The sequence below is a fragment of the Mesoplodon densirostris genome, chromosome X (genome assembly GCF_025265405.1).
Source record: "Mesoplodon densirostris isolate mMesDen1 chromosome X, mMesDen1 primary haplotype, whole genome shotgun sequence".
Lineage (NCBI taxonomy): Eukaryota > Metazoa > Chordata > Mammalia > Artiodactyla > Ziphiidae > Mesoplodon > Mesoplodon densirostris.
In genome coordinates this window covers 18160627-18184339 of record NC_082681.1, presented here as the reverse complement: position 1 = coordinate 18184339, position 23713 = coordinate 18160627, and the positions used below count along the sequence as shown (strand labels likewise).

The window sequence follows — 23713 nt, the reverse complement described above, 5'->3', positions numbered from 1 at the left end:
GACGATGCTGGCTGTGGGTTTGTCATATATGGCCTTTATTATGTTGAGGAAAGTTCCCTCTATGCCTACTTTCTGCAGGGTTTTTATCATAAATGGGTGTTGAATTTTGTCAAAAGCTTTCTCTGCATCTATTGAGATGATCATATGGTTTTTCTCCTTCAGTTTGTTAATATGGTGTATCACATTGATTGATTTGCGTATATTGAAGAATCCTTGCATTCCTGGAATAAACCCCACTTGATCATGGTGTATGATCCTTTTAATGTGCTGTTGGATTCTGTTTGCTAGTATTTTGTTGAGGATTTTTGCATCTATGTTCATCAGTGATATTGGCCTGTAGTTTTCTTTCTTTGTGAGATCCTTGTCTGGTTTTGGTATCAAGGTGATGGTGGCCTCGTAGAATGAGTTTGGGAGTGTTCCTCCCTCTGCTATATTTTGGAAGAGTTTGAGAAGGATAGGTGTTAGCTCTTCTCTAAATGCTTGATAGAATTCGCCTGTGAAGCCATCTGGTCCTGGGCTTTTGTTTGTTGGAAGATTTTTAATCACAGTTTCAATTTCAGTGCTTGTGATTGGTCTGTTCATATTTTCTATTTCTTCCTGATTCAGTCTTGGCAGGTTGTACATTTCTAAGAATTTGTCCATTTCTTCCAGGTTGTCCATTTTATTGGCATAGAGTTGCTTATAGTAATCTCTCAGGATCTTTTGTATTTCTTCAGTGTCAGTTGTTACTTCTCCTTTTTCATTTCTAATTCTATTGATTTGAGTCTTCTCCCTTTTTTTCTTGATGAGTCTGGCTAATGGTTTATCAATTTTGTTTATCTTCTCAAAGAACCAGCTTTTAGTTTTATTGATCTTTGCTATCGTTTCCTTCATTTCTTTTTCATTTATTTCTGATCTGATTTTTATGATTTCTTTCCTTCTGCTAACTTTGGGATGTTTTTGTTCTTCTTTCTCTAAGTGCTTTAGGTGCAAGGTTAGGTTGTTTATTCGAGATACTTCCTGTTTCTTAAGGTGGGATTGTATTGCCATAAACTTCCCTCTTAGAACTGCTTTTGCTGCATCCCATAGGTTTTGGGTCGTCGTGTCTCCATTGTCATTTGTTTCTAGGTATTTTTTAATTTCCTCTTTGATTTCTTCAGTGATCACTTCGTTATTAAGTAGTGTATTGTTTAGCCTCCATGTGTTTGTATGTTTTACAGCTCTTTTCCTGTAATTGATATCTAGTCTCATAGCATTGTGGTCGGAAAAGATACTTGATACAATTTCAATTTTCTTAAATTTACCAAGGCTTGATTTGTGACCCAAGATATGATCTATCCTGGAGAATGTTCCATGAGCACTTGAGAAAAATGTGTATTCTGTTGTTTTTGGATGGAATGTCCTATAAATATCAATTAAGTCCATCTTGTTTAATGTATCATTTAAAGCTTGTGTTTCCTTATTTATTTTCATTTTGGATGACCTGTCCATTGGTGAAAGTGGGGTGTTAAAGTCCCCTACTATGAATGTGTTACTGTCGATTTCCCCTTTTATGGCTGTTAGTATTTACCTTATGTATTGAGGTGCTCCTATGTTTGGTGCATAAATATTTACAATTGTTATATCTTCTTCTTGGATTGATCCCTTGATCATTATGTAGTGTCCTTCTTTGTCTCTTCTAGTAGTCTTTATTTTAAAGTCTATTTTGTCTGATATGAGAATTGCTACTCCAGCTTTCTTTTGGTTTCCATTTGCATGGAATATCTTTTTCCATCCCCTTACTTTCAGTCTGTATGTGTCTCTAGGTCTGAAGTGGGTCTCTTGTAGACAGCATATATATGGGTCTTGTTTTTGTATCCATTCAGCCAGTCTGTGTCTTTTGGTGGGAGCATTTAGTCCATTTACATTTAAGGTAATTATTGATATGTATGTTCCTATTCCCATTTTCTTAATTGTTTTGGGTTCGTTATTGTAGTTCTTTTCCTTCTGTTGTGTTTCTTGCCTAGAGAAGTTCCTTTAGCATTTGTTGTAAAGCTGGTTTGGTGGTGCTGAACTCTCTCAGCTTTTGCTTGTCTGTAAAGGTTTTAATTTCTCCATCAAATCTGAATGAGATCCTTGCTGGGTAGAGTAATCTTGGTTGCAGGTTTTTCTCCTTCATCACTTTAAGTATGTCCTGCCACTCCCTTCTGGCTTGTAGAGTTTCTGCTGAGAGATCAGCTGTTATCCTGATGGGGATTCCCTTGTGTGTTATTTGTTGTTTTTGCCTTGCTGCTTTTAATATGATTTCTTTGTGTTTAATTTTTGACAGTTTGATTAATATGTGTCTTGGTGTATTTCTCCTTGGATTTATTCTGTATGGGACTCTCTGTGCCTCCTGGACTTGATTAACTATTTCCTTTCCCATATTAGGGAAGTTTTCAACTATAATCTCTTCAAATATTTTCTCAGTCCCTTTCTTTTTCTCTTCTTCTTCTGGAACCCCTATAATTCGAATGTTGGTGCGTTTAATGTTGTCCCAGAGGTCTCTGAGACTGTCCTCTGTTCTTTTCATTCTTTTTTCTTTATTTTGCTGTGCAGCAGTTATTTCCACTATTTTATCTTCCACCTCACTTATCCGTTCTTCTTCCTCAGTTATTCTGCTATTGATCCCATCTAGAGTATTTTTTATTTCATTTATTGTGTTTTTAATCGATGCTTGATTTGTCTTTAGTTCTTCTAGGTCCTTGTTAACTGTTTCTTGCATTTTGTCTATTCTATTTCCAAGATTTTGGATCATCTTTACCATCATTATTCTGAATTCTTTTTCAGATAGACTGCCTATTACCTCTTCATTTGTTAGGTCTGGTGGGTTTTTATCTTGCTCCTTCACCTGCTGTGTGTTTTTCTGTCTTCTCATTTTGCTTATGTTACTGTGTTTGGGGTCTCCTTTTTGCAGGCTGCAGGTTCGTAGTTCCCGTTGTTTTTGGTGTCTGTCCCCAGTGGCTAAGGTTGGTTTAGTGGGTTGTGTAGGCTTCTTGGTGGAGGGGACTACTGCCTGTGTTCTGGTGGATGAGGCTGGATCTTGTCTTTCTGGTGGGCAGGTCCACGTCTGGTGGTGTGTTTTGGGGTGTTTGCGGACTTTTTATGATTTGAGGCAGCCTCTCTGCTAATGGGTGGCGTTGTGTTCCTGTCTTGCTAGTTGTTTGGCATAGGGTGTCCAGCACTGTAGCTTGCTGGTCGTTGAGTGAAGCTGGGTGCTGGTGTTGAGATGGAGATCTCTGGAAGATTTTCGCCGTTTGATATTATGTGGAGCTGGGAGGTCTCTTGTGGACCAGTGTCCTGAAGTTGGCTCTCCCACCTCAGAGGCACAGCACTGACTCCTGGCTCCTCAATTTGGGATGATTTGTTGTCTATTCATGTATTCCACAGATGCAGGGTACATGAAGTTGATTGTGGAGCTTTAATCCGCTGCTTCTGAGGCTGCTGGGAGAGGTTTCCCTTTCTCTTCTTTGTTCTCACAGCTCCTGGGTCTCAGCTTTGGATTTGGCCCCGCCTCTGCGTGTAGGTCGCCGGAGGGCGTCTGTTCTTCGCTCAGACAGGACAGGGTTAAAGGATCAGCCTCTTCGGGGACTCTGGCTCACTCAGGCCGGGCGGGAGGGAGGGGCACGGAGTGCGGGGCGAGCCTGCAGCGGCAGAGGTCGGCGTGACGTTGCACCAGCCCGAGGCGTGCCGTGCGTTCTCCCAGGGAAGCCGCCCCTGGATCCCGGGACCCCGGCAGTGGCAGGCTGCACAGGCTCCTGGAAGGGCAGTGTGGACAGTGACCTGCGCTCGCACACAGGCTTCTTGGCGGCGGCAGCAGCAGCCCCAGCGTCCCACGCCCGTCTCTGGGCTCCGCGCTTTCAGCCGCGACTCGCGCCCGTCTCTGGAGCTCCTTTACGCGGCGCTCTTAATCCCCTCTCCTCGCGCACCAGGAAACCAAGAGGGAAGAAAAAGTCTCCTGCGTCTTCGGCAGCTCCAGAGTTTTCCCGGACTCCCTCCCGGCTAGCTGTGGCACATTAGCCCCCTTCAGGCTGAGTTCTCGCCGCCAGCCCCAGTCCTCTCCCTGCGCTCTGACCGAAGCCCGAGCCTCAGCTCCAGCGCCGCCCGCCCCGGCGGGGGAGCAGACAAGCCTCTCGGGCTGGTGAGTGCCGCTCGGCACCGCTCCTCTGTGCGGGAATCTCTCTGCTTTGCCCTACCCAGGTATGTGGGGAGTTTCTTGCCTTTTGGGAGGTCTGGGGTCTTCTGCCAGCGTTCAGTAGGTGTTCTGTAGGAGTTGTTCCACGTGTAGCTGTATTTCTGGTGTATCTGTGGGGAGGAAGGTGATCTCTGCGTCTTACTCTTCCACCATCTTACCCGGAAGTCCCTTAAGTTTTTAAAGTTAGTGAACGAAAGCCCTGAATATATTAAGAAATGTAGTGGTAATTTTATAATAAACGTAACAGAAAAAAGGATTAGAATAGAGAGCTTTCAATGTGAGACAAGTGCTTAAAAATTAGGAAGTTGCCATACTTGATTTTTCTTTCTAAGAAAGGAAAATTATAAATTTACTACACTTTGAACTTGAAAAAATATCTTTGCAGAGTTGTATCTTATTTCTAAAATATCAAATACTAAGGTAGGTTTATACTAAGGTTTTTAATGGATGAAGGTGCTTAGTTTAGTAGTGAGTAGCTGTTATAAGATTCAGTATGATCATTCATTTGAGAATAACAACAAATGATGTACTTAGAAAAAATGATTGTAGTTCCCTTTGGTATTACTTTATTTCTACTAATTAAGCGGAAATAAAATCAGGTCTGATTTTCATTAAAATACCAGGTGTAAATGTAGGGTGTTAGTATGAGAATTTAAAATATTACAGAGGCCTACCATTTATTTTATCTTCTACCTAAGCCATTTTACATTCAAATTTACTTAAAGGTAATTGTAATTCTTTTCACCTAGTAACTATTTGATTTGTGAGTATGTGGGAATGTGTTTGGGGCTGTTTGTTTTTTAATTCCCCTTTGATCAGAACTGATAATTACAGTTTCTAAATGTCCCAGGTTAGAATCAGTACAGACTTTAAGCCATTGTTACCTTATTTGTGCTTATATGTAATTTGAAGTTTAATCCTAAATATAGTGTTGTTTTCTTTTTGATTGTGATTACCTGCGTTACAAAAGTCAAGAGCAGTACCATGAGCATTTTAAATAATGAATTCATAATTATCAGAGGTTAAACAGTTTAAAGAGGAACATATAATGAGGTCTATAAATCATAAATAGAAAGATTCTGGGTCATATTTTTAGAAGAATCTACTATTAAAAGTGGAGAGGCTAGATAAATTATAAGGACTGATTTCTTTGCTGATTTTTTTTTTACCTTACTTGAACCTCTCTCTCTCTCTCTTTTTTTTTTTTTTTTTTTTGCGGTATGCGGGCCTCTCACTGTTGTGGTCTCCCCCGTTGCGGAGCACAGGCTCCGGACGCGCAGGCTCCGGACGCGCAGGCTCAGCGGCCATGGCTCACGGGCCCAGCCGCTCCGCGGCATATGGGATCCTCCCAGACCGGGGCACGAACCCGTATCCCCTGCATCGGCAGGCGGACTCTCAACCACTTGCGCCACCAGGGAGGCCCTCTCTTTTTTTTTTTTTTTGACTTCTGTCAAGACTCCGGAAAGAAAAGCCCTTCTGAAAATCTTGGACAAGTACTATTTGGAGAACGAATAACATCATCTCCTTATGAGGTTATTCAGTTCATCTTATTTTAAATCTTATTTAAAAATGAATCTTCTCAAAACTGACTACATATACAGCCATCCCTCGGTATCCATGGGAGATTGGTTCCAGGACTGACTGCAGATACCAAAATCCACATATGCTCAAGCCCATAGTCAGCCCTCCACATAGGCAGGTTCCACATCTGCAGATTCAACCAACCACGGATCGTGTATTAAATTTTACGTTTGCCATCCACGGTTGGTTGAATCTGTGGATGTGGAACCCATGGAATCAGAGTGCCCACTGTATATTTATTGAAAAAATCTTCATGTAAGTGAACCTGGATAGTGCAAACTTGTGTTGTTCAAGGGTCAACCATAATCGCACCAGAGTCTTTGCTCTAAAAGGAGGTAAAGAAAAAGGAAAGGAGGTAGAATCCGGCATTGCCAGAAGAATACATTAATACAGTTGGCCCTCCAAATCCAAGGGTTCCACATCTGAAGATTCAACCAACCTGGAATCGAAAATATTCGGGGAAAAAAATTCCAGAAAGTTCCCAAAAGCAAAACTAGAATTTACATAGCGTTTACATTGTGTATTAAGTATTATAAGTAATGTAGAGATGGTTTGAAGTACAGCTGACCCTTGAACAACACAGGTTTGAACTGCGTGGGTCTACTTATACCCTGATTTTTTTTTCAGTATATGATCTGTGGTTGGCTGAATCCCTGGATGTGGAACCCTGATTCAGAGGAACCATCTATGTAGAGGGCCAACTATAAGTTACAGGTAGATTTTCAACATCAGGGAGGGTTGGACCCCTAACCTCTGCATTGTTCAAGGGTCAACTGTATAGGGGAGGATGTGTGTAGGTTATATGCATATACTCCACCATTTTATATGAGGGACTTGAGCAATGGTGGATTTTGGTATCTGTGGATTTTGATATCCTTGGGAGTTCTAGAACCAATACTCCACTGATACTGAGGGATGACTCTATATGCTCTTTAAGCTATCTGCAGTAGTTGGTGGTTCCACACAAAGGTTTTGCCTTTCAAGTTTTATTTTTGCTTCATAAAGAAAAAAAGTTCAATTTTTTGTTCTTGCATATTTTGGGTAGGGTGATATAAGTAGATGTAATTGGACTCTCAGTATCTATTGATATTGCCCTTGATATCTTAATAGATATGGGGATAGAGTGAGGATGTTTTCAAGAGCAGTCATGGTTATGAAGGCACTAACTTTTTTCTTCTTTTTTCTCAACTTCATTGAAGTATAACTGAAGTACAATAAACTACACATATTGAAAGTGTATAATTTGATCAATTTTAGTATAGGTGAAACCATCAGACGTTCGCTTGTTTTACAACTTTTTATTTTGAAATAATTACAGATTCACAGGAAGCTACAAAAAAATGAACAGGGAGGTCTTGTATACCCTTTACCCAGGTTTGCCCAATGGTAACATCTTGCATGACTATAGTACAATAGCAAAACCAGGGAACTGATGTTGGACAATGCACAGACCTTTTTCAGATTTCACTAGTTTTACATGCACTCTTGTGTGTGTGTGTGTATGTGTGTGTGTGTGTGCATGTGTGTGTGAGATGCAGATTTGTGTACACACCAGCACAGTCAATACACAGCATAGTTCCATCAGCACAAGGCTCCCTCATGCTGCCCATTTTCTGTTCTTTTTCTATTTAGTTTTCAAAATTCTTTGTATATTCTAAAAATAGTTATGATTCCTTTATTGCAACAGTATTTTGCAAATAGTTTCTCCCAGTCTGTGGCTTGTGTTTTCATCTTCTTTATAGGGTCTTTCACAAAGCAAATGTTTTAAATTTTATGTGGTCCAGTAATCAAGTTTTCCTTTTATGCATCATGCTTCTGTTGTCAAGTCTAAGAAGACTTTGCATAGCCTTAGGTCCTGAAGACTTTCTTCTAAAAGTTTTATAATTTGACTTTATATATTTAAGTCTGATCCATTTCGAGTTATTTTTTGTATAAGGTGTGAGGTCTGGGTTGAAATTCTTTTTTTTTTTGCCTGTAGGTGTGCAATTGCTTCAGTACCATTTGATGGAAAGACCTTTTCAGCAATTTCAGTTCTTCCTCCACTTACTTGCTTTTGCACCTTTGTGAAAAAATCACTTGGGCCTAGTTGTGTAGGTCTATTTCTGGGTTCTCTATTGATGTGTTCCATTGGTCTGTGTGTCAGGCATTTGCTTTTCGATGATTAAAGTTGCACACAATTCCCCTGTGGAGTACCATTGTCCTAAGAGAAAAGTGCGCCTTTTCAAGAAATGCTATCCTTTGGATGGAAGAAACATGACAGTTTAGTTCAGTTGCCAATAAGGAATTTTCGGGTTAATATTTGTATGATTTCAGGATATGAAGTGTTAAATTTCATTGTTTATTCTTGCTTATTGTTTTCTGATGAACCACAATGGCACTTCATCTTGATAATCTCCTGTAACTAGACTTTGTAAACAAGAGGTTTCATATTAAAAGTATCAAATATTTTATTATCACTTTTTTTGGTAACAGCTTTATTGAGAGATCATTCACATACCAAATAATTCACCCACTCATAAGTGTCCAATTCAATGCTTTTTAGTATACTCATGGAGTTGTGTAACCATCACTATAACCAATTTTATTATCAGTTTTTAGTGAAGGGTTGTAGATCAGGGTAGTTTTTATAAAGCTGCAGTGGATTTTATTTATTTATTTATTGGCTGCACTGTGAGGCTTGTGGGATCTTAGTTCCCCAACCAGGGATAGAACCTGCATCCCCTGCGGTGGAAGCATGAAGTACTAACCACTGGACTGCTAGGGAATTCCCGCTACAATGGATTTATACCCCACCTTTTATAATACTGAAGAAGGCAAATTCTTCTGTTTAGTGGTGAAAGCAGTGTGTGTGTATGTGTGTGTGTGTCTACTGTAATCATTTTAAGTATGAACTGAAATGTAGAGGAGATAGTGCTGAGAATGATGGCATACTGAAGTCTCTGAAGAAAAGTTTTATTTGTAAGATAAAGTGCTTGTTTTGTGACATTTGATTTATACAATTTAGTCAAATCTCTTAATATTTTTAATTTTCTTTCTTAATAGTTTTCTTTTAACAAGACAGAAACGTGTAAAAGTTTGTGTAAAATCTTATGATACAGCAAATGAAAATCAGAAGAAAAAGCTGTCCTTCTTTGTCTCTTGTAATAGTCTTTATTTTAAAGTCTTTTTTTTTTTTCTCTGCGGTACGCGGGCCTCTCACTGTTATGGCCTCTCCCGTTGCGGAGCACAGGCTCCGGACGCGCAGGCTCAGCAGCCATGGCTCACGGGCCTAGCAGCTCCGCGGCATGTGGGATCTTCTTGGACCGGGGCACGAACCCGTGTCCCCTGCATCGGCAGGCGGACTCTCAACAACTGTGCCACCAGGGAAGCCCTAAAGTCTATTTTGTCTGATATGAGAATCGCTACTCCAGCTTTCTTTTGACTTCCATTTGCATGGAATATATTTTTCCACCTCCACACTTTCAGTCTGTATGTGTCCCTAGGTCTGAAGTGGGTCTCTTGTAGACAGAATATATACGGGTCTTGTTTTTGTATCCATTCAGCCAGTCTATGTCTTTTGGTTGGAGCATTTAATCCATTTACATTTAAGGTAATTATCAATATGTATGTTCCTATTACCATCTTCTTAATTGTTTTGGGTTTGTTATTGTAGGTCTTTTCTTTCTCTTGTGTTTCCTGCCTAGAGAAGTTCCTTTAGCATTTGTTGTAGAGCTGATTTGGTGGTGCTGAATTCTCTTAGCTTTTGCTTGTCTATAAAGGTTTTAATTTCTCCGTCAAATCTGAATGAGATCTTTGCTAGGTAGAGTAATCTTGGTTGTAGGTTCTTCCCTTTCATCACCTTAAATATGTCCTGCCGCTCCCTTCTGGCTCGCAGAGTTTCTGCTGAAATATCAGCTGTTAACCTTATGGGGATTCCCTCGTATGTTACTTGTTGTTTTTCCCTTGCTGCTTTAAATATTTTTTCTTTGTATTTAATTTTTGATAGTTTAATTAATATGTGTCTTGGCATATTTCTCCTTGGATTTATCCTGTATGGGACTCCCTGTGCTTCCTGGACTTGATTAACTATTTCCTTTCCCATATTAGGGAAGTTTTCAACTATAATCTCTTCAAATATTTTCTCAGTCCCTTTCTTTATCTCTTCTTCTTCTGGGACCCCTATAGATCAATGGAACAGGACAGAAAGCCCAGAGATAAACCCACACACATATGGCCACCTTATCTTTGATAAAGGAGACAAGAATATACAATGGAGAAAAGACAGCCTCTTCAATAAGTGGTGCTGGGAAAACTGGACAGCTACATGTAAAAGAATGAAATTAGAACACTCCCTAACACAATGCACAAAAATAAACTCAAAATGGATTAAAGACCTAAATGTAAGGCCAGACACTATAAAACTCTTAGAGGAAAACATAGGCAGAACACTCTATGACATAAATCACAGCAAGATCCATTTTTACCCACTTCTTAGAGAAACGGAAATAAAAACAAAAATAAACAAATGAGACCTAATGACACTTAAAAGCTTTTGCACAGCAAAGGAAACCATAAACAAGACGAAAATACAACCCTCAAAATGGGAGAAAATATTTGCAAATGAAGCAACTCCAAAATTTACAACCAGCTCATGCAGCTCAATATCAAAAAACCAAACAACCCAATCCAAAAATGGGCAGAAGACCTAAATAGACATTTCTCCAAAGAAGATATACAGATTGCCAACAAACACATGAAAGGACGCTCAACATCACTAATCATTAGAGAAATGCAAATCAAAAGTACAATGAGGTATCACCTCACACCAGTCAGAATGTCCATCATCAAAAAATCTATAAACAATAAACTCTGGAGAGTGTGTGGAGAAAAGGGAACCCTCCTGCACTGTTGGTGGGAATGTAAATTGATACAGCCACTATGGAGAACAGTATGGAGGTTCCTTAAAAAACTAAAAATAGAAGTACCATACGACCCATCAGTCACACTCCTGGGCATATACCCTGAGAAAACCATAATTCAAAAAGAGTCATGGGGCTTCCCTGGTGGCACAGTGGTTGAGAGTCTGCGTGCTGATGCAGGGGACACGGGTTCATGCCCTGGTCCAGGAAGATCCCACATGCCGTAGAGCAGCTGGGCCCGTGAGCCATGGCCTCTGAGCCTGCGCATCCGGAGCCTGTGCCCCGCAACGGGAGAGGCCACAAGAGTGAGAGGCCCGTGTACTGCAACCCCCCCCCAAAAAAAAAAAAACCAAACAGACAAAAAAAGAGTCATGGACCACAGTTTTCATTGCAGCTTTATTTACAATAGCCAGGACATGGGAGCAACCTAAATGTCCATTGACAGATGAATGGATAAAGAAGATGTGGCCCATATATATAATGGAATATTACTCAGCCATAAAGGAAATGAAACTGAGTCATTTATAGTGAGGTGGATGGACCTAGAGTCTGTCATACAGAGTGAAGTAAGTCAGAAAGAGAAAAAAAAATACTGTATGCTAACACATATATATGGAATCTAAAAAAAAAAAATGGTCATGAAGAACCTAGTGGCAGGACAGGAATAAAGACACAGACCTACTAGAGAATGGACTTGAGGTCATGGGGAGGGGGAAGGGTAAGCTGTGACAAAGTGAGAGAGTGGCATGGACATATATACAGTACCAAATGTAAAGTAGATAGCTAGTGGAAAGCAGCCGCATGGGACAGGGAGATCAGGCCGGTGCTTTGTGATCACCAAGTGGGGTGGGATAGGGAGGGTGGGAGGGAGGGAGATGCAAGAGGGAAGCGATATGGGGATATATGTATACATATAACTGATTCACTTTGTTATAAAGCAGAAACTAACTCACCGTTGTAAAGCAATTATACTCCAATAAAGGTGTTAAAAAAAAACAAAAGAAAAAGGTGGATTCCTTTTTTTAAAAAATAAATTTATTTATTTATTTTTGACTGCTTTGTGTCTTTGTTGCTGCTCGCGGGCTTTCTCTAGTTGCGGTGAGGGGCTACTCTTTGTTGCAGTGTGCAGGCTTTTCATTGCTGTGGCTTCTCTTGTGTGGAGCACAGCCTCTAGGCGTGCGGGCTAAAGTAGTTGTGGCTTGAGGGCTGTAGAGCGCAGGCTTAGTAGGTGTGGCGCAAGGGCTTTGTTGCTCTGCAGCATGTGGGATCTTCCTGGACCAGGGCTTGAACCTGTGTCCCCTGCATTGGCAGGTGGATTGTTAACCACTGCACCACCAGGGAAGCCCCAAAGCTGGATTTCTTGAAGAGAGGAATATAACTGAATTATCAACATCACTGTTGTGTTTGGCATCTGAAATCACATGACTTAATTTTTCACTTCCTTTCAGAAGTAGTTTTAATAACTATTTAATATCTACTGAAATTGTATACTATTTTTTTGCGACTTGAGTTTGATTAAAAATCTGAACTTAAATGTAAGATGATGTTAGTATTGCTTGATTTGAAATGCTTTTTAAATCTTTTCCTTAAAAATATTTATATTTAGGATTATTGATAATATGCCAGTGATATGGTGTCATGATATGGAAGATGGAAAAAGTACTGCACACCAGGATTTCCGATAGGATGTTTTATTACCCAACGTGGCATATCGAAAGATGCTTGCATTATCCATGTAAGTGTTGAGAACTTACTATAGAAATATAAGAATGTTGCTTCATTTACAATTTGCTTTCTATTTTAGTCACTTAACAAACATGAATGGGACACCTACCATCTTCTCGGTTTTGTGCTAGGTGTTGGGGATACAAAGACAAATGGTCCCTGCCCTCTAGAAGTTCACAGTCCTATGTAGGGAGATAGACTTGTAAGCAAGTCACTGTGATAAAATGTTATATGCTAGGAGACTAAGGGGCAGTGAGGATATAATGGAGGGAATGAAAAAGTATTTGTCAGATGAATGGGTGGGTGAGCATTTCTATTAGGGAAATCAGTGTGGTCCAAAGCTTGGAAGTCTGAAACAGCATACTGTGATTGGGCGACTGTGAATAGTCGAGTGTGTTTGTGGCATAAGATTTGCGGTTTGGGGGATGCAGGTAGAGATGAAGCTCAGAAGGGGGGTGGGGGAATTCCCTGGCGGTCCAGTGATTAGTACTCCATGGTTCCACTGCAGGGGGCCCGGGTTCAATTCCTGGTTGGGGAACTAAGATCCTGCATGCTGAGCCGCAGGGCCAGAAAAAAAAGGGGGGTGGCGGCTAGGCAGAAGCCAGATCATGGCAGGAGGTCCTGTATGCAATGGTAAGGAAAATAGCATTGACTGCCTGTTATGAGCCAGGAGCAATGTTATATCACTCTATATACAGTGACTAATTTAACCCTTAGAATAGTCCTGTTGCTAGAATCTACTACTGCTGTTTTACAGATAATGAAATTCAATCTCAGAGATGGTAAGGGACATGACTAGGGGCATACAGCTAGTAAGTGGCAGACATAGGACTCCAACTCAGATCTTTTTTATTTTATTTATTTATTTTTATTGAGGTATAGTTGCTTTACAATGTTGTGACAGTTTCTGCTGTACAGCGAAGTGAATCAGCTATATGTATACATATATCCCTTTTTTTGGATTTCCTTCCCATTTAGGTTACCACAGAGCATTGAGTAGAGTTCCCTGTGCTATACAGTAGGTTCTCATTAGATATCTATTTTATACACAGTATCAATAGTGTATATATGTCAATCCCCATCTCCCAATTCATTCCACTGCCCCCTTTCCCCCTTGGTATCCATACGTTTGTTTGTTCTCTATGTGTGTCTTTATTTCTGCTTTACAAATAGGTTCATCTGTACCATTTTTCTCCATTCCACATATATGCGTTAATATACAATATTTGTTTTTCTCTTTCTGACTTACTTCACTCTTTATGACACTCTCTAGGTCCATCCACCTCGCTAGAAATAACTCAATTTCGTTTCTTTTTTATGTCTGAGTAATATTCCATTGTATATATGTACCACATTTTCTTTATCCATTCATCTGTCAGTGGACATTTAGGTTGCTTCCATGTCCTGTCTATTGTAAATAGTGCTGCAGTGAACATTGGGGTGCATGTGTCTTTTTGAATACACCCAGTAGTGGGATTGCTGGGTCATGTGGTAGTTCTGTTTTTAGTTCTTTAAGGAACCTCTATACTGTTTTCCATAGTATAGTGGCTGTATCAATTTACATTCCTACCAACTATGCAAGAGGGTTCCCTTTTCTCCACACCCTCTCCAGCATTTATTGTTTGTAGATTTTTTTGATGATGGCCATTCTGACCGGTGTGAGGTGATACCTCATTGTAGTTTTGATTTGCATCTCTCTGATAATTAGTGATGTTGAGTATCTTTTAATGTGCATCTTGGCCATCTGTATGTCTTCTTTGGAGAAATGTCTATTTAGGTCTTCTGCCCATTTGTGGATTGAGTTGTTTGTTTTTTTGATATTGAGCTGCAAGAGCTGTTTATATATTTTGGAGATTAATCCTTTGTCAGTTGCTTCATTTGCAAATATTTTCTCCCATTCAGAGGGTTGTCTTTTCGTGTTGTTTTTGGTTTCCTTTGCTATGCAAAAGCTTTTAAGTTTAATTAGGTCCCATTTGTTTATTTTTGTTTTTATTCTCATTACTATAGGAGGTGGGTCAGAAAAGACCTTGTTGTGATTTATGTCAGAGTGTTCTTCCTATGTTTTCCTCTAAGAGTTTTATAGTGTCTAGTTTTACATTTAGGTCTTTTTTTTAAACATTTAATTAATTAATTATTTTTATTTTTTGGCTGTGCCGTGTGTTAGTTGTGGCATGCGGGATCTTCACTGTAGGTATGTGGGATCTTTCGTTGTGGCGTGCAGGCTTCTCTCTAGTTGTGGCGTGTGGGTTTTCTCTTCTCTAGCTGTGGTGCATGGGCTCCAGGGCACATGGGCTCTGTAGTTTGTGGCACACGGGCTCTCTAGTTGAGGTGCATGAGCTCAGTAGCTGTGGCCCGGGGGCTAAGTTTCCCTGCGGCATGTGGGATCTTAGTTCCCCGACCAGGGATTGAACCCATGTCCTCTGCATTGTAAGGCAGATTCTTTACCACTGGACCACCAGGGGAGTCCCTACATTTAGGTCTTTAATCCATTTTGAGTTTGTTTTTGTGTATGGTGTTAGGGAGTGTTCTAATGTTATTCATTTACATGTAGCTGCCCAGTTTTCCCAGTGCTACTTATTGAAGAGACTATCTTTTCTCCATTGTATATTCTTGCCTTGTTTGTCATAGATTAGGTGACCATAGGTGTGTGGGTTTATCTCTGGGCTTTCTATCTTGTTCCATTGATCTATATTTCTGTTTTTGTGCCAGTACCATACTGTCTTGATTATTGTAGCTTTGTAGTATAGTCTGAAGTCCGGGAGCCTGATTCCTCCAGCTCCGTTTTTCTTTCTCAAGATTACTTTGGCTGTTTGTGGTCTTTTGTGTTTCCATACAATTTATAAAGTTTTTTGTTCTAATTCTGTGAAAATTGCCATTGGTAGTTTGATAGGGATTGCATTGAATCTGTAGATTGCTTTGGGTAGTATAGTCATTTTCACAATATTGATTCTTCCAATCCAAGAATGGTATATCTCCCCATCTGTTTGTGTTGTCTTTGATTTCTTTCATTAGTATCTCATAGTTTTCTGCATACAGGTCTTTTGTCTCCTTAGGTAGGTTTGTTCCTAGGTATTTTATTCTTTTTGTTGCAATGGTAACTCAGATCTTTTTATCTTGGAAGTCCCAATCAGACTGTTTTTGAAATCTGTCTTGTGGTTTTCAAACTGTTTTCTACTGGGCCCTAGGGTAATAGAAGTGTCTTGGGACTGCCATGGAGGCTGAATGGGCATGGAAGTGCTCAACCAGGGCAGCATTGCTTATAATCTGTGTTACATGTGGAGACTTGACGTGGATCAGCAATGGGGATGAAGGGGGAGACTCGATGTGGTCAGCAGTGGGGATGAAGGGGAAGGGAGAGAGAGGAGCAGAGGATGCCTGCCAAGTTTCTGTTTTGGTGTCTAATTGGTGGTACCCTTCATTGTTTCTTTCCAGAGAAAAGGATAGTGCTTCTTGAATTTCAGTCATTCATGCACCACCTTGGTGATTTTTGCCACATCTGAGGCACCTGTATTATTATTTATCCGTCATTTATTTTTTTTTGGCTGTGCCGCACAGCTTGCGGGTTCTCAGTTCCCTGACCAGGGATTGAAACTGGGCCCTGGCAGGGAAAGCCCAGAATCCTAACCACTAGGCCACCAGGGAACTCCCTATTTATTCATAATTTAACTTAAATTTATTTAACAGGAAATTACAGAAATTACAGGCTTAGTGTACTACTTATATATTTTATTCATCTATTTTCAAGTAACTAGATTAAAAAGTAGAGTACAGATTGTTATTTCACCTACTACCTAAAATTATCTCTTATATCCCCAGTGATATGTATTTCTCACAATGGGAAACATTCACATAGGGAATGTGGGAGGAAAAGCAGCAAACAACTGCTTAATTGATAATTCTTTTAAAGTAAAGGAAAAATGGCTGAAGACAGGAGTTAATGAGTAGGAGAAATTTGCATTAATATAGTCTGTGTTTGATACTCTATATGGACGTCTATATGGAAATTTTTTTTTTTTTGGCTGCACTTCCTGGCTTGCGGGATCTTAGTTCCCTGACCAGGGATTGAACCTGGGCCCTCGGCAGTGAAAGCACAGAGTCCTAACCACTGCACTGCCAAGGAATTCCCTGGAATGGTTCTTTGGAACCATTTAAAGACCACATCTTTGAAGGTCTGGGAAGAATAAATGGACCAATAGGATGAAAGAGCCCCAGTTGACCAGAGTAGCAGTAACTTTTATCAACATTTGTGGGTTGCCACCCTAAGATTACCAAGGTTAAGTGAAACCAGCAGTTGTCTTTTGTCATCCCTTTTATATATAGAGGAATGCTTTCTTGAGAATTTTCTCATTCATTTTTATTTTAAGAATTTTTTTTTTTTTGGCCACACTGCACCGCACATGGGATGTCAGTTCCCCAACCAGGGATTGAACCCATGCCCACTGCGGTGGAAGCATGGAGTCCTAACCACTGGACCGCCAGGGAAGTCCCTAAGGATATTTATTTTGGATAGATGTTGATGCCCTCCTCCTTCCCCTCTTTACAGGCAGACTTCCTTCCATTGCAAACTTAAAGCTGTAGGGAAGTTTCAGAAAAGTTGTTTATAGTGTTATAGTGTAATTGATCTTTTTTGCAGGAATAATTATATCAGCTATTCTCAAAGTGAGGTCTGGGATTCTCTGAGAACTTTTCAGGGAGTCTGCCAGGTCAAAATTATTTCCATAATAATATTAAGATTTTTTTGCCTTCTTTACTCTCACTCGTTCATGAGTGTACCGTGGAATTTTCCAGAAGCTATGTGAAGTGTGATGATGTCATCACTCTAAAGGCTAATGGAATGTGTGCTTCTGTACACTTGTGTTTTAAAATTTTCTCATTTTAAGTTCTAATTTGGTCACTATGGGTAGACATAACCCTCATAAACAAAAGCTCTTTAGGGTTTTTCATAATTTTTAAGAGTAGGAGTCCTGAGATTAAAAAAGTTTGAGAACTGCTGAATTAGGTATTTAGAATCAAAGTGGCAAATATGGTTGTCTTATCAATAAAAAGTTTTAAATTCATTAAGTATGCTAGCATTGTACGAACACCACCACGATGATTACAAAAGTAATACCTGTTTGGGGACTTCCCTGGTGGTCTACTGGTTGGGGCTCTGAGCTTCCACTGCAGGGGGCCTGGGTTCCATCCCTGGTCGGGGAACTAGGATCCCTGCATGCCGTGCATTGTGGACAAAAAAAAGGGGAAAAAAAGTAATACATGTTTGTAAACCCCTCATACAACACAGAGGTATAGAGTATGAAGTGACAGTCTTCATATAATCCTCCTCAATTTTAATAGATTCTTTTTATGTATACGTAATTTCTTAATCTAAGTGAGATTGTAATATATATATTTTTGTAGTCTGCTTCTTTGTCTTTGCTTAGAAGTTTGTAATGGACTTCTTTCCATGTTCATTTTGGATATTATGTACATATACACACATATATACGGAGAGAGGGAATACAAGAATGAGAAAATGATTATACTTTTTAATAGTTTCATAATATTCCATTATATGGATGGATCATAATTTTTTATCCATTTCATCATTATTAGCTGTTTTCAATTTTTGTTATTAATGATGCTGCAGTGAACATTCTTTTACCTCTATGAGCCTCATCTGTAAAATGGGAATAAGGATAGTATATATCACATAGGATTGTTGTGAGGATAAATAGGATAAGACTTGTAAAGTTCTTGGAGCAGTGTCTGACACATAGTAGGCACTCAATAAATGATAGTTATTATTGTGCAAACCTCTGTGTACTCTTTTCTAATTATGACCTTAGGATAAATTCATATAAGTGTAATTGCTGGGTCAAAGGATATGGACTTTAAAAAAAAAACCTTTTCGTTGTAAAATACAGATACAGAAAACCATACAGAACAAATATGAAGTGTAATGAATTGATATAAGGGGAACACCTTTGTAAACCCCAGCCAGATCAAGAAATAGAATTTGGCCAGCCACCCCAGAAGGTATCCATGTGTCCCTACCCAGTCACAACACTCTTCCTTCCCCTAAAATAACCACTATCCTAACTTTTACCCTAATCACTTCCTTGAGTTTATTTTATGGTTTTGTCACCCAAGTCTACATCCCTAGACGCTATAGTTTAGACTTGATCATTTTATGTATCTCTTTTCAATGTTTTCTGTGAGCATTTTCAAATGCACAAACAGTTGAATGAATTATATAGTGGACACTCATAAACCCAGCACCTAGATTCTATAATTAGCATTTTCTGTGTTTGATTTATCACCTTTCTATCCATTTGTCCATTCCTTTATTATTCATCCAAACAATGGTGCATTTTCCTCTGTCCCTGATTCCTTCAAATTGGTAGATAGATCCAGCGGCTTGATTAGATTCAGGTTTGATCTCTTTGGCAAGATAAAGTAGTGATGTGTTCTTTCATCAGGAGGCACATGATATCACTAGAATGTGGCACATTTGTTACAATTGATGAATCTTCATTGATACACCATTATCACCCAACGTCCATAGTTTACATTAGGGTTCACTCTTGGTATTGTACATTTTATGGGTTTGGAAAAATGTATAATGACATGTATTCATTGTTATAATATCATACAGAGTAGTTCCACTGCCCTAAAAATCTTCTGTATTCTGCCTATTCATCCCCCTCCACCTGATGTCTTTTGTTTCTCTCTTTTACTATAAGTGGATCCATTAATTCCTTAGAGGTTGCTGAGGCTGAAGAAACAGGAGCTGCGGAGTGAGCATTCATCAACCAGGAAACAAAACCCTTTTCTCTTGCAGTGTCTATCCAGCGCCCTCTACTGACAAAGCTTCATTCAGTGTCAGGTTGCGAAGGAGAACTATTTAAAATATTGAAAGGGCCCAATAACTTTCACAGAGGTCAAAGAGCATGAATATGGGGATGAGAGGCAATAAATCAATAACTGGCACACCTTACAAGCATGTACTGATCAATACTCTGATGAAAGAGACCGCTTGCCTATCTCCAGAAATCTCTGTGCGGCTCTCCTCTCTCTGGTAATCTGCCCCACAAAATCTAGCCCCCTAGGCCTCTCTGGACTTTGAACTTTGTCTTCTCAACTGGGAGAGATTGCAGGGCTCTGCTTGGGTACCCTTTCCCTGCACCACAACCTGGAAATCCTCTCTGGGAAGGAAGCGTGAGGCTTCCCTTTCTCTGGGTGATCACTCTTTTAATGTTCTTTGTTGTCCAAGGTCTGAAAACTGTTGTTTCATATATTTTACCCATTTGAAAAAGTTGTTTAAGGTGAAAGAGTAAATCTAGTCTCGTGTTATTCAATCATGTCTGGAGGAGGAAGTCCAGCTGTCTTGCTTTCTTTTTGCATACGTTTGCTTCGTGTAACTTTGCCTATCCTTTCATTTTTAACTTTTCAGAATCTCTTTTAGATGTGTCTCTTTTATACAACATATTGTTGAGTTTTGCTTTGTGGTATCTTCTGAAAAATCTTTTCCTCTTAATAGGTGAGTCAAGCCCATTTACATGTATTGATATGACATTTGCTTTCAGTTCTGTTTTATTACATTTTCTTTACTATTTTGATATTTCACATTTTATTGATTCTAAGACTTATGTTTCCCCATATTTTAACATTTTTGAAATCAAGATGTGTCTTCCAGTTGATGGCATGTTAAAGGTTAATTGACAGTGTTTCTTTTTAGCAGCACATAAAATAATGATTAAAAAAATTTTTTTAAATTAATTAATTAATTTATTTATTTTTGACTACATTGGGTCTTCTTTGCTGTTTGCGGGCTTTCTCTAGTTGTGGTGAGCGGGGGCTACTCTTCGTTGCAGTGCGTGGGCTTCTCATTGTGGTGGCTTCTCTTGTTGCAGAGCATGGGCTCTAGGTGTGTGGGCTTCAGTAGTTGTGGCACGTGGGCTCAGTAGTTGTGGCTTGCGGGCTCTAGAGTGCAGGCTCAGTAGTTGTGGCACACGGGCTTAGTTGCTCCGTGGCATGTGGGATTTTCCCGGGCCAGGGCTGGAACCCGTGTCCCCTGCACTGGCAGGCAGATTCCTAACCACTGCGCCACCAGGGAAGTCCCTGTTTTGCTTTGTTTTTAATCCTGTTTGTAATTCCTTAAGTTTCCTGGATTGGTGCCTTTTATCAGTTCTGTAATTCTCAGCCATGGTGAGATATTTTCTTTCCTTTTCAGACTCCAATTAAAGCTAAGTTAAATGTTATTTTCTCCTCCGTGTCTCTCTTTTGCTTTTTTAAAAAATAAATTTATTTTATTTATAAAATAAATTTATTTAATAAATAAAATTTTTAAATAAATTTATTTTATTTATTTATTTTTGGCTGTGTTGGGTTTTCCTTGCTGTGTGTGGGCTTTCTCTAGTTGCATTGAGCGGGGGCTGCTCTTCTTGTGGTGTGTGGGCTTCTCACTGCGGTGGCTTCTCTTGTTGTGGAGCACAGGCTCTAGGCCCGCGGGCTTCAGTAGTTCTGGCTCGTGGGCTCTAGAGCGCAGCCTCAGTAGTTGTGGCACACAGGCTTAGTTGCTCCGTGGCATGTGGGGTCTTCCTGGACCGAGGCTCGAACCCGTGTCCCCTGCAGTAGCAGGCAGATTCCTAACCACTGTGCCACCAGGAAAGCCCCTCCTCCATGTCTGTTAACTTCCTTTCTGTATTTTCCACTTTTTTCCTGTGCTATGTTCTTCTGGTCTATCTTCTAGTCTATAAATTCTCTTTTCACTTGTTACTTTTCTTAAGAGAAGAGAATTTCAGTAATCATCTTTTCATTTCTACAAGTTTTGTTCTTCAGATCTGCTAGGTCATTGTTTTGTACTTGTCTGTTTCATGCACATGCTTTCATACTTGTATTTGATGTCTTTAAAATATATTAAATTTGGTTAATTTTAAATCTGCTTGTGATCATTTCTGGATCTGAACTCTTTACAAGTTTGTTTCTGCTGATTCTTGCTCATAATTCCTTTTTTCCTTGTATGCTTCATTTTTTGACTACATACTTATTGTTCTCGAAGATTATTTGTGGAGTTTCTTTGAGTCCTAGGGTCAAAGTACTTTCCTCCAGAGAGGATTTTCCTTTACTTCCACAAGGAGTCTTTGGGAAATACCTGTCTGGGACCACCTTAAAGCAAATTCATAACTTGAACTTTCTGGGGCCACCTTGATGACGTGAATCCAGCCTGCAAATCTATATCAGGGCTGGTCTGTGGCCACAACATTTTTTTTTTTTTTTTTTTTTTTTTTGCTGTACGCGGGCCTCTCACTGCTGTGGCCTCTCCCGTTGCGGAGCACAGGCTCCGGACACACAGGCTCCGCGGCCATGGCCCGCGGGCCCAGCCGCTCCGCGGCATGTGGGATCTTCCGGGATCGGGGCACGAACCCGTGTCCCCTGCATCGGCAGGCGGACTCTCAACCACTGCGCCACCAGGGAAGCCCTGGCCACAACATTTTAAGGACAGTTTTATTTCTCTCCCCCCGCCTCTGCCTTGTTCTGTTTAGCTTCAAGGCCATCTTCCCAATAGTCCATTGGGACTATAGGAGCAGGTTCACTTCTGGCTCACCTTTACCCTGAGGATGTTACTTTTGGAGGGGGTGAATGGTCTCAGCGTAATGTGCAGAGGGTCTTATATTAGGCTTTTCACCTGGGAGGGCCTTCCCTGAGTTCCCGCCTCCTCATCCCATGAAGCTACCCAAGCCCAAGTTCAAGTTTGCCCAGCTCAGCAGGTGACCTCAGGGCAATAGCAGCATCTGTGCTCCCTTACCCAGCTGACCTCTCTGGCTTCCTACTTTCCCTTAGAATTTGGCATGGTAGTTCCTTACTTTCTTGTCACCTCATGTTGTTTTTTTTCTTTTTTAAATTTTAAAGACTTTACCTTTTTAGAGCAGGTTTAGGTTCACAGCAAAATTGAGAGGAAGGTACAGACATTTCCCATCTACCCCCTGCCCTACCCACGCATAGTCTCCCCCATTCTCAGCATCCTCCACCAAAATTGGACATTTGTTACAACTGATGAACCTACATTGGCCCATCACATCATAATCATCCAAAGTCCATACTTTACATTAGGGTTAACTCTTGGTGTTGTACATTCCATGCTCATGTTTCTTTTAAGGAGATATTTGTTATATTTATCATTTGTAGTTTTTAGCAGGAGACTTGGCCCAAATAAGATTGGAATTGGAAATCTAGTTAAAGTTTTAAAGCATAATTTTAATATCTAGTAGGAAGGAAACTAACATTTAATGACTTCCTTACTCTGTGCCAGGTGCTGTGTATAATTTCTCACTTAATCCTCAACAATTTTATGAATTAGGTGATGATAGCCGCATTTTACAGCTAAGAAAACTAAGGCCCAGAAAGACTCACATACAAAAGATGGTATGTGGCAAAATCTGAATTCTATCCCAATGTTTCTTGATCCAAATTTTGATCTCTTTGTACCATACCAAACTGCCTCATATTTTTTGAGCATCTACTGGATATTAGCTCTGAGAATATATTTGAGAAGTGCCTGGCACATGGTGGATGTTCACAAATATTTGTTGAATGAACGAATGATCCAGACAAAGTTCATAGCCTTGTGATCTACTGGGGACCACAATTTACTAGGGGATGTAAACATGTAAATACACTGAGTACAATTTGATGTGGTAAGTGGCAGAGATATGAGCTGAGTGCTATGAGAGCACAGAATAAAGAATTCTCTTTAGTAATTTTTCAGATTATAAGTAGAGGCTATGGCAGCAAATGAGTCTGGAGAGACAAGCGGGATTCAGATCCTGAAGGGCCTTGTTACCACTTTATCTGTCAGGTTGAGTATGCGTGACGGTGGTTGAAATGCTTTTCATGGGCAGATTTAAGCCTCACAGCACTCTGTTATGATTTCTACAGTATAGGTTCGGAAACCAAGACACTGAGGTGTTAAGCAACTTGGCCAAGGTCACACAGGCTACCACATGCCATTCCTGAGCTTTCAACCTAGCCAGTTTGACTGTGGAGTCTTTAACCCCTATGCTGTGCTGCTTCTATTAGTACATATCACGCACATACCTCTGTACCAGTACATGCTCTACTAGCTGCATTTTATTTCTCTGTATGTTTATACCATCTTTCATTTAACTGTACTGATAGACATTTTTGGTTGTTTCTAGGTTTTTGCAATTATGGACAGTATTGTGGTGAGCAGTACTTACTTTCCATCCCAAGCTGATTCTGATACACCACCTCAGGATCACTCGTACCATCTTCTTTATCATCACTGTACTAAATGATCTCTAAATTTTCTTCAGGG

At 40.0% G+C, this 23713-nt stretch overlaps 1 pseudogene; it reads left to right on the top strand.

Moving 5' to 3' along the window:
* The window catches only part of LOC132481494 (transmembrane 9 superfamily member 2-like), a 57583-nt pseudogene that overhangs the window by 7729 nt on the left and 26141 nt on the right, over positions 1-23713 (top strand).